At 40.4% G+C, this 13,651-nt stretch overlaps 1 pseudogene across 1 annotated transcript in view; it reads left to right on the plus strand.

Moving 5' to 3' along the window:
• Positions 1 to 4,193: 4,193 nt before the first annotated feature.
• Positions 4,194 to 13,651, plus strand: part of LOC146405732 (coiled-coil domain-containing protein 192-like) — a 37,619-nt pseudogene continuing 28,161 nt past the window's right edge. The window contains exons 1-2 of the transcript XR_014837180.1: positions 4,194 to 4,223; positions 4,255 to 4,356. The product of XR_014837180.1 is annotated as a coiled-coil domain-containing protein 192-like (transcript). The remainder of the gene's footprint in view (positions 4,224 to 4,254; positions 4,357 to 13,651) is intronic.

Genomic DNA, 13,651 nt, shown 5'->3' on the forward strand with positions numbered 1-13,651 from the left:
CTTCCATGGCCTTATTGATGGGCACTTTCTAGAAACTCTTTCCACTGGGCTTTGACAACAGCGAAGTTTGAGTTTTGAATTTAAATATCGTATTAGGTGACTAACACCACTACCCCACACACAGAGGAATACCGTTTTCACCAGAATGGATGGGAATCAGGAAAACTGCATTGTCAAATTGTTGCCTAAATAGAAGCTGACAATTTAGCTTAAGAAACTACTGCAAAAGCTAAGCACAAAAGGACATGAGAGTGACAAACCTTCCACCATGAAATGAATTCTGATCACCAGAGACTGGGGGTGGGAGGGATGGGAAAATTATGCTCAAAGGTAAGGGGCTGAGAGGTGGGTGGCTGTCAAGAGACTTTAATCTGCGTGGCAATTATAAGCAGGTTGTAGAAGGGTAAGGAAGTTTAGGGCCTTGGGTGCTTGTCAGGTGGGGGGAAAGAGGAGCAGACTGCAGTAATGACAGACAAGACATCAAGCAGGAAGCTGTTGCAAAGTGTGTTGAAAGTGCATTTTATCTGGCAGGAAGTTACTACACCACTAGGTGGGGGTCGCTGCTGGAACTATGGATGTTAGATGTTCCACATTACTAGAAACATTTAATTGTCTTAAACTGACATACGTCAAAATATTCATCTGTAAAGGTGGAATTTGCCACAACCACATCTTTATTTAGCAATCTTGCTTTTAAAGAAATGCGCGCGCACACACACACACACACACACACACACACACACACACACACACTCATATTTAGCATATTAACTCTGTTCTAACTGCATACTTGACTGAATTTCCCACTGCTGTGGTTTGACTGTTTGCTGTTACAGAAGTGCCTCTACTGGGACTTTCTTTTATTAGGGTTTAAAAATAAACTAGGAAGTTTTAATATCAAATGGTTTTCATTGAAGGATTACACTAATAGAATTATTACTAATAATATTAATTGAGCACTTCATCCACCCCAAAAGTTACCTGATTTATGGCATTTAATCCTTACATTAACCCTGCCCTCATTGCCCAAACTCATGGTCATCTCCTTGCCCTCTGCTGCACTGTCTGGCCCCTGGCCTTGACAAGCTGACTTTCCCTGGGGTTCTGATTCCTGTCAGTGTTGTAAGCTGGATGGGTGGAAAGTATTGCTCAAAAAAGTGACTGTTAAAGCCTCTCAGCCTGAAGGGGTGCTCCATCTGGTGCAATCACTTGCTTTGACTTCTAAGCCTTCTATCCACAACTTTTTACTGAGCTCCTACTAAATGTTCATTGTGGGGCTGTCTGGCCTTTGTAAGTGCCACACATGGATTCAGAGTGGGGTGGAAGATTTGGATGAATCAGAGACCTTGAACCAGTCTGGAAGGGTGGAAGGAATTTATGCAGCTAAGGAAGAAGAGCAAGGTCACTGTGAGGCAAAGAAATACTGACTTAAAATTAAGGAAGGGGACAATGAAAAAGTACTGAGATGAATTAGAGAAATAGAGAAAAATTAAATTAGATCAAAGAATAGACTTTCCTCCAGATTCTCAAATCTGAAAATTTAGCAGCTAAAAGACAATCCACTCCTACCTTTTTTCATAAATTTGTCATTTATTAGGCTGTCAACTTTTAACACACATGCATAATAGTTCAGAGTATTTACCAAAACCAAAAAGTTTGTTGAGTTTTTAATATCCTGTAGTATTCCTTCAATCTGATCATCTTGGTTATCTTAGAAACATATTGTACTTAGATTACCAATGAACATTTAAGGTAGAAAAGTTTAAGATATAGAGTAAAAGTTAGAATCCTTGAATACCCATTGAGGTGCTGGAATTTATCATCTGAAAATCCACAGACACAGGTACAATCCCCAAATACCTATATATAGCATATATTTTCCTTTTTGATTAGTATAATTCACTTATCAAAAACTTAAACTATTCAAGCAGTTTCATGTTCATAAGAAACGTAAATTGCATTACATATGGTATATCCTCATGTGCCTGAAGCAGAATGAACTTGATGGTTTAAGTCCCACCTTTCTGCTCTTTTGCCATTACACCCTGCAAAACTAAGACAATGACTGCCTACACCTAACTGTGCAGGGTCCTTGAAGACACATACCCACCTCTAAAACTTCTAATCCCAGGTTTTCACTTTTTTCTGAAATTTTTCTTGATCTAATTTGTATGCCATCGTTTGGTTAATGGGGGCTGCCTCCCATTAAAAAGTGCTTGACTTTGTGTAGACCAGTGTTGCCCAGCATAGACACATCCATGGCTCTTTCCCTCCAAGGACTGGGGGGGGCGGGGGGGCGCAGGAGGGCAAGTCGGAGAGTGGCCGAGACCTCTGGGGTAAAGATGCTGAAGACAGGCTCTGCATTCTTCACAGTGTGGTCAGGACTCTCCCTGTTCTCCAACCCATGCCAATTTCTTAAATCCACCTGTACACAGAGTCCTATGTTATTTCATAACAGTCTCCAGTCAAGTCTGTTTCATTTGGCTTTGACTTGCCTTGCTTTTGTCTTACTGGAAATGGTTGTCCTTCTTGGCTAGAGAAATTTGGGATGTTTGGAGAAAATGACCTAGAGAAATCTATCAGATGATCTTGCTGGGTCTACTCACTAGAATTTAAAAACTTCCTCTTGAGATCAAACATGAGTAAGATTCTCCCCGGAAATGGCGGTCTAGATCAGGAATCCTTATCTCTCTGGAATAGTTTGTTCTCTTCACAATTTCCCCTTTATGCACAAAATGTTTTCTAGCATAAAACTACCTCCCAGTATAAATACACAAGAATTTTGTTTTGAGGCTCCTGTTTTGAAATTTTTGGACTGACTCTTGAAATGATTGGAGTCATACAGGGGATGCTGAGGGTCACTGGGTCATCCCAAATACCTATTCTGGCCCAAGATGTTCACCCTTCCAAGGCTGACCCAGGGAAAGATCATGCAGCCATGTATGACTTAGAAGCCACACTATTTTTGAGACATAGTGACATTTCTTTGCCCCTCATCCCATGGAGTTTCATTTATATCCATGGCAGGGCCCTATGGTTCAGAGTATGGTATGAACAGTTGCAGGAACTGAACAAATGCTTTATTTTTATGGCTGGTTCCATTTACCACCAGATGGCTCTATTGTATCATCAGGAAATGTACATAGGTGTAAAATCGGTGGGCTCCTAAACCAAAAAAAAAAAAAAAGCAGATTTTTTTTTAACATGTAGGAACACAGTCTGTTCTTTCCTGTAGAGTTAATTGGAAGCAGCTGCGTCAGCCTGAATATTCACAAGAAAACAGGACACACCCAAGAAGGCTATAGTAACATCATAATCCTAGTACATATGAGGTTTTCCTTTTTTATATATATTTTAAATGATTTCTATTTTTTCCATTATAGCTGGTTTACAGTGTTCTGTCCATTTCCTACTGTACATCAGGGTGACCCGGTCACACATACACATACACATTATTTTCTCACATTATCATGCTCCACCATAAGTGAACTATATCATAGCTATAGTTCCCAGTGCTATACAGCAGGAGAGGTTTTCCTTTTAAGTTTTCCTATTGCTTTGTAATTACTAGTTGTCTCAATAAGTCAACGAGTAGTCAGGAAGTGCTCTAGTCTTAGTGGTGCTGATAAGAGATATGCCCAACTTTTGCATATTCTTCTGCTTCTAGATGAGAAAGAGCAACTTTGGAATAATTTTGAGAGATAAAGTCCACACATTTGCTGATCTGAGTCATATGAGCCATGTTCTGGGGAAGAATGGTCTGATTCGAAACCCTGTGATATCTTGGCTTTAATACGTGTGATAAGAAGGTGACAATCAAAGGAAATAAGACCTTCTCTGAGTTCAAATGACTTGTCCCTCAAGATAGGTACATGTTAAAAATGAAGGCATCCTAGGTGACATCTCTTATTGGGAATGTAAAATTTTGGTTCTAACCTCTTCAAGAGACGTTCTGATTGTATCAAGAATAAAAGTTGCAGATTAACCAAAGTTCAACACAGATATTTCATTCTACCTTCCTAAAACTATTTGTTGTCATAATTTAATCTACATTTTTTTAACTCTGCCTTTAGACTCTATTAAATAACAACATTGCGTTTGGAATATTTCATTATTTTGTGACTTTGCTGAAGAAGAAAAGCAGATGATTTGTGTGAGTTTCTTAAGCCTATCCTCAGTCCAGAGTTGTCATGATGTGTTCAGGAAACTACCCATATCAAAAAGTAATTCTTGATTATTGTTTTAAAGAAAGAGTCCCTGGAAGCCAGACAGGTGGTGTTTACTTTGGCATAACTTGAGGCCTTGGAGGTTTGCCTGAAGGAAGCAGAAGAAAAGGTTAAAGTCTTATCCGAACAGGTAATACCTGTCACTGGGACTGGAAATATCTGTTCCTCAGCGTGCAGTAGAGCAAGGTAAATCTAAATACACATTATAACCTCTGTACCCACTGATACAGGTGCAAGTACACACACACACAGCATTTCATTCATTTCAGATATGACAATAGTTACTTTAATCTGTGTGGAACTTTTCAGCCTTTGCAACTCCTCTGATATTAATGTTTTGATTTTCCTTCATAACAGCCCATGAGTGAGGCAAGCCATCTTTAAGCAAGTAGGTTTCGGAATAAGTGAAACATATTCGCATTATAAACGGATAAGCCCAAAGTAAGATAAGACCTATGGGAACCACACAGGGGCAATTTCCTCGAATTATGTGAAGAAAGAGAGTTTTTCACCTACTGGCTTCCCTGTTGGGCTTTGAAACTCATGGAAGCAAAGCAGGTCATAAGTGGAGAATAGACTTCACTGGGCAGTCAGATTGCTGTATAGGTCACGGCCATATACACCAGGTCTCTGATTTCAGAGACACTGAGTGTGGGTATCTGTAAAGCTCAGATCACTTCCCGACACGATTACACTCTGCCAGCGGTATAGCATATGGTGCAAATCCCACCGTTACTGTTGACCCTCCCCCGGCCAGGGAGGGGGGCTTGGCAGAGAGCAAGGCTGCCAAGAGCCTGGGTCTTCCTACAGCACAGGGCAGCTGTGCTCACTGCTGGTAGCAGTCAGTGGAAGAAAAACGACAGAGACCTTGAGATACTACAAACATTGATTTGTTTATCATGGATCAAGACATTTTGATAATATAGTTTTAGAAATGTCCAAAAAGCAATTTTAAGTGTTGTATAACAAAGGTCTGTAGAGCAAAATCTGATTATCTCAGAATGTTGTAAGAATTTTTGCAGAGACTGGAGGAGAAAAGTGCTTGAGTTAGGAGAAAAAGAAGTACGATGAACATATGCTTTAGGGGTACATGCACAAATGGCCTCAACTTTCCAAAAAAGGTGTACTCTTACTTGGAGATGTGTTTATACCACATTCATTTTATTTATTTATTTATTTATGCATGCATGCTTTTTAGGGTTGTACCTGCAGCATATGGAAGTTCCCAGGCTAGGGGATGAATTAGAGCTGTAGCTGCTGGCCTATGCCACAGCCACAGCCATGCCAGATCTGCACCACATATGTGATCTGCACTGCAGCTTGTGGCAACACTGGATCCTTAACCCACTGAGTGAGGCCAGGGAGCAATCCCACGACCTCATGGATACTAGTCAGGTTCTTTTCTGCCGAGCCACAATGGGAACTCCCTTAAGATGTGTTTACTGCTTACTGTCTAAATCTGACAGACACAAGGTGTTACCAGTGGTTGTGCGTCAGTTAATGAAAAAAGTGGTGCCCTAGCCTTGGACCTATTGGAAAAAGACTCCATCTCACCTGCATGTCATAACCCACCCCAGCTTGCCAATGGGTCTTTTCTTTAAAAAGGAAAAAAAAAAAAGCAAACTTCCAACTGTGACAAAACATGGAACATGAGGTACCATTTCAAAGCATAAAAACTAAGGAGATCAGAGCTTGCAAACATGGAAGAAATTTTGAATGGCTAACTCAAAGAGGGCCTCCCTGCTGGTATTAGGTTATGCTAAGATGTATGCTTATTTTGTAATTGAACACCTTTTAATGATTTTAATGATTTAAATCAATAAGGTTCAATTTATCCTTAAAAGTACTCATCCCTTTTGTTCTTTATAAATGTTTTTAAACAATGCAAATCGCCTCTAATATTTAACATTCTTAACTAGATGATCCCTTTATGTAACATCAAATACTTACTTTTTTTTTTTTTCAGGGCTTAGCAGATTAACTACATAAAATGGAAATTGGATTTCACTCAACTTCTTTGTAACTACCATGAGTAAGATGCTAGTTAACTGTCTGAGGAAGACAAGACAAGCAAAGCTTTTCTGCCAAGTAGCTCACAATTAAAAGAATCACTCTAAGAGCTGGGAAGTAAAAAATAGGTGTTTGTATGGCTCCCAGATCGCCTGCAGAATCACATTAAGTTGCAGGATCTGCATGTGTTATTTTCCTGAAGTATTGCCCCTGGAGGTGTCAAATTTGCATATAACGAAGTGAATTTAATTGGAAGTTGGCAATAGTGTGAGGAAAAGCAAAAGGTGATGTGCAAAAAAAAAAAAAAAAAAAAAAAAAAACAAAAAAAAAAAAAACACCTTAAAGGCACTGTCAATATTACACTTTTAATTAAGTTGAGTATTTTATTAGATTTGGCTGTCTCCACTCTTACTGTTGAAACAGGTTAATCAAATACAGACACTGCTCTCAGAGGATTTAAGCCTGAAATTTTTGCCTTTTCCAGTGTTTTAGTTCCTTATTCCTGAGCAGATAACAACTGTAACATCACTCCATTCAATCCTATGTTTAAATTCATAGATGTCTTTTAAAAATGTGATGACAGAAGGATAGAGAAAGGTAAGGGGAGCAAATGACCTTTCTAAAGGCTAAGATAGGAGAATATTTCTGAATGGAACACCTGTCTCAAACAATCAAACGTTTGTCCACTGGGTGCCACTGTCTTCCTTACCAGGCGATGCCACTTCATAGTTGCAAAAACAGAAATTGCCTTTAGTGGCCCAGACAGTGCTGTGTATGCGGGTGTGTGTGTGAAGGAATATGTTTTCCTGTACACATGCTAAGATTTGATTTATTTTATTTTAATTGGAGTACAGTTGATGTACAGTGTTGTGTTAGTTTCAGGTATACAGTGACATGATCCAATTATCTATGTACATACCTATCCATTCTTTTTCAGATTCTTTTCCCATCTAGGCTCTTACAGAATATTGAGCAGAGTTCCCTGTGCTGTACAGGAGGTCTTTGTTAGTCATCTTTTCTGTAGTTGTGTGTATATGTCAATCCCAAACTCCCAATTAAAGCTTCTTTTAAATACTATCGATTTAGGGTTGATGGAACGCTAGCTAGCTTTCACTGGTAATCCAAATCATTTTGTCTATCCCGTAGCTGGGCCCTGGCCCGATGGGTTGGCCTGGTGGGCTAGAAACAAGTGGGGAGGGCAGAAGAAATAGCAGGGACAAAGATTTGTGCTGGGACTAGGAGTGGAAGCTCATGGCATTGTCAACCAATGGATCCTGCCTTTGAGAAGAGGATAAATGTCAACCTTATCTGAATTTTTGCCTCCTGGCTTTGTTTCTTAGTGATTCACATAGAACTAAGGCAAATAGATGCCTAGGGGTTCACCTACACTAAGCATCGATTGGTCCTGGGCCTCAGGTAACTTAAACTTAACCTTTCTAGGGTCCCTTCTAGCAAGGTCTCTGTTGGTTCACTATGAAAAAGAAGAAATGTAGACATAATGAGGAAATAAGAAGAGGGTGGTGCTTCCTCTCTGAGGTCACACAGATGACAGTTCTTTGTTGGCCTCTTCTAGCTAACATTCTTTATTTCTCTGCAGTTGTGTCACTAGGGTCAAAATAAGAGAATTGTGAAATCAAGATAATTTACATTTCAGGCTTTTAATCTGGGCTGTGCACAGCTCAAAGAAGTAAGTTTGCAGCACGTCAGCAAAGAAAGGGATGTAAGAATCCCACTCTTGTCCTGGATATTAATGGTAAGCAATTCAGGACATTGCTACATTTAGTTAAAGAAAACACTTGATTATATTTCCTGTAGGTTAAGATCAGTGGGAGAAAATGTCTGGAAATTAGGTAGTAGATAAAAGACTAGAAGGAGGAACAGAAAATAAGGAAAAGTGTTAAGAAGAAGAAAAAAGAAGAGGCAAAAGGTCTCAGAAGCTCATAATAAAGCAGTTTTTGCCTGTGTGCTGGCTTCTATCACCAGCACACACAGGACGGACAAAGAAAGGGGCTCTGATAGGCTGCGGTCTATGACCATACACATGCCAAGAGATCTCACAGCCTTGGGGCTAAGAAAGTGTCAGAAAACCCAGTTTCACAATGAAGCAAAGACCCAGAGGTGCCCCAGTGCAGAGGGGCTCAGCAGGCCAGTTCCTGACATACTTCCTCTGGCAACAGTGTTGGCTCCGTGTCTCTCATTCATCACTGGCTGCTGGTTCCTGGCTCCCAGCGGCAGGCCCAGGAGAGCTCAGGCTTTGTTTCTGCTCCACCACTTACTTGCTTTATGACCTTGGCCCGTTCCCTTGGTCGCTCCCAGTCACAGCTGTCTTACGCACACTCAAGGGGGCAAACACATTATTGCGAGGACTGAATGACATAAGTGTATCTGGCTCTCAGTTAGGGTCTCCGTAAATGTTAATTTATCTCAATTCCTGCTAGTGGTCATAAAAGAACTATGTGAATCTCTGAGTCTTGTGTCATGGGCTAGGGTGTGTGTCTGCATTATTTGCATAAGTTTCCTTTTTTATTGGTCTCTCTCAAAGTGGTTGAAAGACAACCACATCACAACAGAGTGGTTACTCATCATCTCAGAGACTTTCAACCAGGAGCGGCCCCCCTCCCCAGCCCCCTTGTCCGATCTGGTTTTTCCACTACCTCGCTGTCTCTCCTATTCTTTCTCAGCTCCTCCTTTGGTAAAGGGACTTTAGTACTTTGACCTTCTTTCTTTCCACTTCATCTTTTAAGTCTTCTGTCTGTTTCTGCTCATTCTCTGATTTTGCCCAGGCTGAGAGCTGAATGGGCAGTGCTGATATATGACCTTTTCAGCGTTTTGCCAGGGTCAGGGGCAACTGGGGAGTGAGAGGAGTCTATGATCACTTTCTCACCAAGGAGGTGAATCCAAGAATGACCATGTAGTCAGAATTTGCTTCATGCATCTTCTGGATACTCTACCTAGCAAAATATTGGTTGCATACTACGTGGGGCATAAACACTAGCCAGGAAAGAGATGTCATGATTTAAAGTAAGAGCTGGGAGGTAGGAACCTTGGTGGGGAACTCGAATTTTTTTTTTTTTTCCTAACCATTGTTTTTCCCAAGTAGGGATAAAACATAGATATGACACAGCAAGAAGGAATTTAAATAAATTATAAATAAATAAATAAATTCACAAAGAGGAATTTATTGGTGATATTCAAAATATGAAGACATTTCAATGGAGGATAATATGGTAGTTTTGTTTCCCAACTTTTCATGAAAGCACATGGGAGCCTTTTTCTTACTTCTTAGTAGTAGCTCAGGTGTCAGCTGACGTAGTTTTCCAGATGAGAGAGATACTTCCAAAAGCCCCACATAAAACTAGTAACAGGGGCTCCTCATATTCTCGTTCTTTACTGAATCTGACCAATTATGTTACAGTCAAAGACAATTCCTTTCCCTTTCTTTTTCCCTTGGGATCTCCCTAAGATCCTCCTTCATTTTAAAGAAAAATATAATGAGACAAAGCGTGAAAGGGGGTGCAGTAGGGGATGTTATTTAAGTTCACATCCTACAGGAATGCAGGTACAATGCCAGCCCTCTGCAGTGTATTGCCAATGGTGGGCAGAGAGTGGAGGAATTAACCTTTATTCAGCATCTATAATGTTCTCAGTACTCTAGATGGACAGACATTTCATCGCATGCACACATGAACACTATAAGAGGCACTATTATTATCATCCGCATGAGGGAAATGAAACTCAGAAACATTAAGTCATTTTCCCGAAGTCACATAATTAATAAACCATGAGGCTGATATTAGAATCTAAGTATTTTTAAAATTCAGAGGCCCTGTCTTAAAAGCATATGGTCATAGGTGAAAGCCATTTAAAAGGAGTTTCCTACACAAGCAGCAGTGAACAAAAAGAACTCATTTGGTTCCCACACTGGAACCTAAAACACTTGTTAGATTACTGGGTCCCACCCCCAGAGTATCTGATTCGGTACATCTGAGCTGGAGGTCAAGAATTTGCATGTCTAACAAGCGGAAGTGAATTTCCTGCATCTCACCCGTGAGGAGGAAATTTTGCCCTTGCTCTGTGCCCCACTCCCAGCCCAACTCCAGAGGAACTAAGTCAATCACTTAGGATTAGTTTTGTGTACGTAAAACAACCCAAATAAGAGTGGTCTCAACAGGTTGACATTTATTTCTCACTCATATGGAGTTAAGTCTGGACCAAGGCAGCCCAGGACAGGTGCGGCAGTAGATCTGTGATCCATAGAGGCCTGGGCTTGGTCTCCATGTGCTCACAAGCAGGGCTTTAATCCTCAGGGTCTAGGAAGTTCCGACTGTGGCTCTGCAGGTTAAGAATCTGACAGGTATCATTTTGACTTCCAATCATTTTGACTCAAAATCCATCGTTTTTGACTTAAAGGTTCCAATAGTTCAGGTATAGGAGGACCTCCCACTGTGGCTCAGCAGTAACAAACCCAACGAGTATCCATGAGGACATGGCTTCAATCCCTGGCCTTGCTCAGTGGGTTAAGGATCTGGCCTTGCCGTGAGCTGTGGTGTAGGTCACAGATGTGGCTTGGATCTGACGTGGCTGTGGTGTAGGCGGGCAGATGCAGCTCCATTTTGACCCCTAGCCTGGGAACTTCCATATGCTTTGGGTACGGCCCTAAAAAGCAAAAACAAACAAACAAAAACAATCCTCAAGGTCCAAGATGCTCCTGCAGCTTCAGCTATTCAGTAAGTCAAGCAGCATGAAGAAGGAGAAGGCAATGCAAACTGGCAGAGACCTGGCAACTGAGGGGCCTTTCAAAGAGCTTTTCCCCAAAGCTCACCTAGTGCGTTCTTATAGCCTGAACACTGCTATTATCTTGGGGGCTAGGAAATCTGCGTTTTTAGCTGGGCATATTGCACCCCAAGAGCATGAAGATTCTTTTACTAAGAAGGGGAGGATGGATATTAGGTTGACCAATATCTGCTTTGCTCATCCAACCCTGGACAGAGGGCTTAGTTCTGATAAAGTCAATGTTCTTGTGCATGTGAATAACCGGTTTTTCTGGCACGATCTGTTCAGATGATTTTCATCCATTGAATGGTCTTGACAGCCTTGTCAAAAATCAATTATTCATAGATGTATGGCTCTGTGGAGTCTTAATTCAATTCCATTGCTCCATAGTGGTGTGATTTTCAGCAGGTACTTCTGGTTGTAAATCCCAGGTGAATTTTTGAGCTGGACCTAAGATTCGGTTGTCTGGGTCCTTTAAAATCCTCTTTTTTAGTGCGATAACTATAATGAACCCCTCTGACTTAAGCAATGGTTTCTGGGGATTGAATGAGTCTTCTGGCTGACTTTTGACCTTTAACACTTAGCAAGTAAACAAACAGAAAGAACAAAGACTAGTATATTTGACTCTAATAACCAAAATTTTTTCAGCATTTTATGTCTAATGCTCTAAAATTCCTATTATTTGCTTCTTAGTGTTCAATCTACAGTTTCTTTAAGAACAGAAAGAATATAGATTTCCAGCAAATTTTTAGGTACCGAATATGTGTATGAGTGGCTAAAAGGGATTTGATGCATACTGAGATTGTCTCCAAAAATGTTCTGGTTCTTTTTTCATTGTTTAAATGCAACAGTGGATCCCTTGATGTCAAGTTTATTTGAAATAAGTAATGTGCCCTTGGTAGGAGTATTCATTTCTGCAAATGCTCAGAAATTGTGCTTGATATGCCAATCTGAAATCATGAGTTTTTGTGAATGAGTTTTTGTTTTCCAATCTATTTGGAAGTCTGCTTTAATGCCACAAAATCACAAGCAGCTTGTTTGACTTGGAATGGGTTTCCTAATCGCCATGAAACCTAGTAATTGAGAATTTTGTTAAACAATTTTGTTCTGGTTTATTTTATTGTGGAAGAGTTTCCTCTTAACAGACACACACAAATACCCTCCTAACTAAGCCGTAATCAATTTTAACCCTCTTACTAGATTGTTGGATATTATCTGGGAACTCCAGAGGGTATAAGAAAAAAAACCCAAGCTGGTGAAGAGATGTGTTGTTTTGAATAGAGTTGAGCACAACGACAAATGGGCTTCTGTTGTTTTTGTTGTTATAGGTCAGATGCATGGACTTCTGGCCTGTTATATAACTAAAGACTTCCTCTTGCTTGTAAATGTCAAGATCAAACAGAGGTCAGTTTTAAATAGCTGACTCGGTGCTAATAAATGGGACTTTCTTGCCTAAGAAAAAGCAAAATGCCTTGCCCCTTATATGTCTTGCCTCTGCTGATAAGAGCAGGTGTTTTTTACATAGGCAGAGCCTGCATTTTCTTCATAACATCTTCTCAGAGATCCAAACTAACTTTCACTTTGCTTAATCTCTCTCTACAAGGAAATTAGGCATATGCTTTTGTGCAATTATTCATTTAATAAAACAGTGATTCAATATTCATTCAATAAAACATTGACTGAGCCATTTCTGTGAGCTAAGTGTTCCACAAGGTACTCCTATGTATGTTAGCCCATGTATTTCTCTCCCTAGCCCTAGAAATTATGTTCCCATTCTGTAAGTGATGAAAGCTCTTTTGTGGGATTGCAGCCTGCTTGTCTGCTCTTGCCACACACTCTCCCTTGGTGACCTGGCTTTAGAGCACATGGTCTACCAAGAATAACCAAGTCTTTACCACTCTTCCTCATTTTCCTCCTGACCCCAGACCTGAATATACAGCTGCCTCCTGAATAGTTATGAAGACCAAGGACCTCACAGGCAAATCAAGCTCTAACTGTCCATTAGCTTCCTGCCCCAAACCTGTTCCTTCTCTCACATCCCTTGCACCAGGGAGAGGTGCCACCAGCCACCCCATGGTTTATATAAGTAGAAATCTGTGCTGCTTTGATTCTTCCCTCTTCCTCACCCCACATGCTCAATAGATTCCTCAGTGCTCAAATGAAACCTCTCAAATAGTTCTTCAATCCATCTTCTTTTCTCTATCCTACCACCATTGTCCTTGTCCAGTACCCCACCTTCAGAAACTTCTCCCTGCTTTACTTTCATTATGGCCCTTGTTTAATGACTCCTCAACACTATCACCAGAGTGGGAATTCTCCAACACAGATCTCCCATTTCTTCTTGCATAAATCCTCATTTAGCCCCTTTTACTGTCAGGATCAAATACATACTTCTTCACAGATTTTACAGTCCTTTGTGGTTGAACTCCTACTTATTTCTCCAGTTTTATCTCACAGCATTCTCAGCATATTACTATTATACCACTTTCAGTTTCTTCAATGTAATATATCCTCTCTTACCTTTCTCATCTATAAAACCCAAAAGGTTTTGTTCCTTACAGTGAAGTTTTAATTAATACATCCTTTCCCCTCTGCTTCTACATAGAATTGCTTTACTCTGTTCCTACCACCTTTTCTTATCT

The sequence above is a fragment of the Sus scrofa genome, chromosome 2 (assembly GCF_054392235.1).
Source record: "Sus scrofa isolate SSC_HxYL_T2T_F1_AM1 chromosome 2, Sscrofa_HxYL_maternal_Yorkshire_Landrace_v2.0, whole genome shotgun sequence".
NCBI classification, from domain to species: domain Eukaryota; kingdom Metazoa; phylum Chordata; class Mammalia; order Artiodactyla; family Suidae; genus Sus; species Sus scrofa.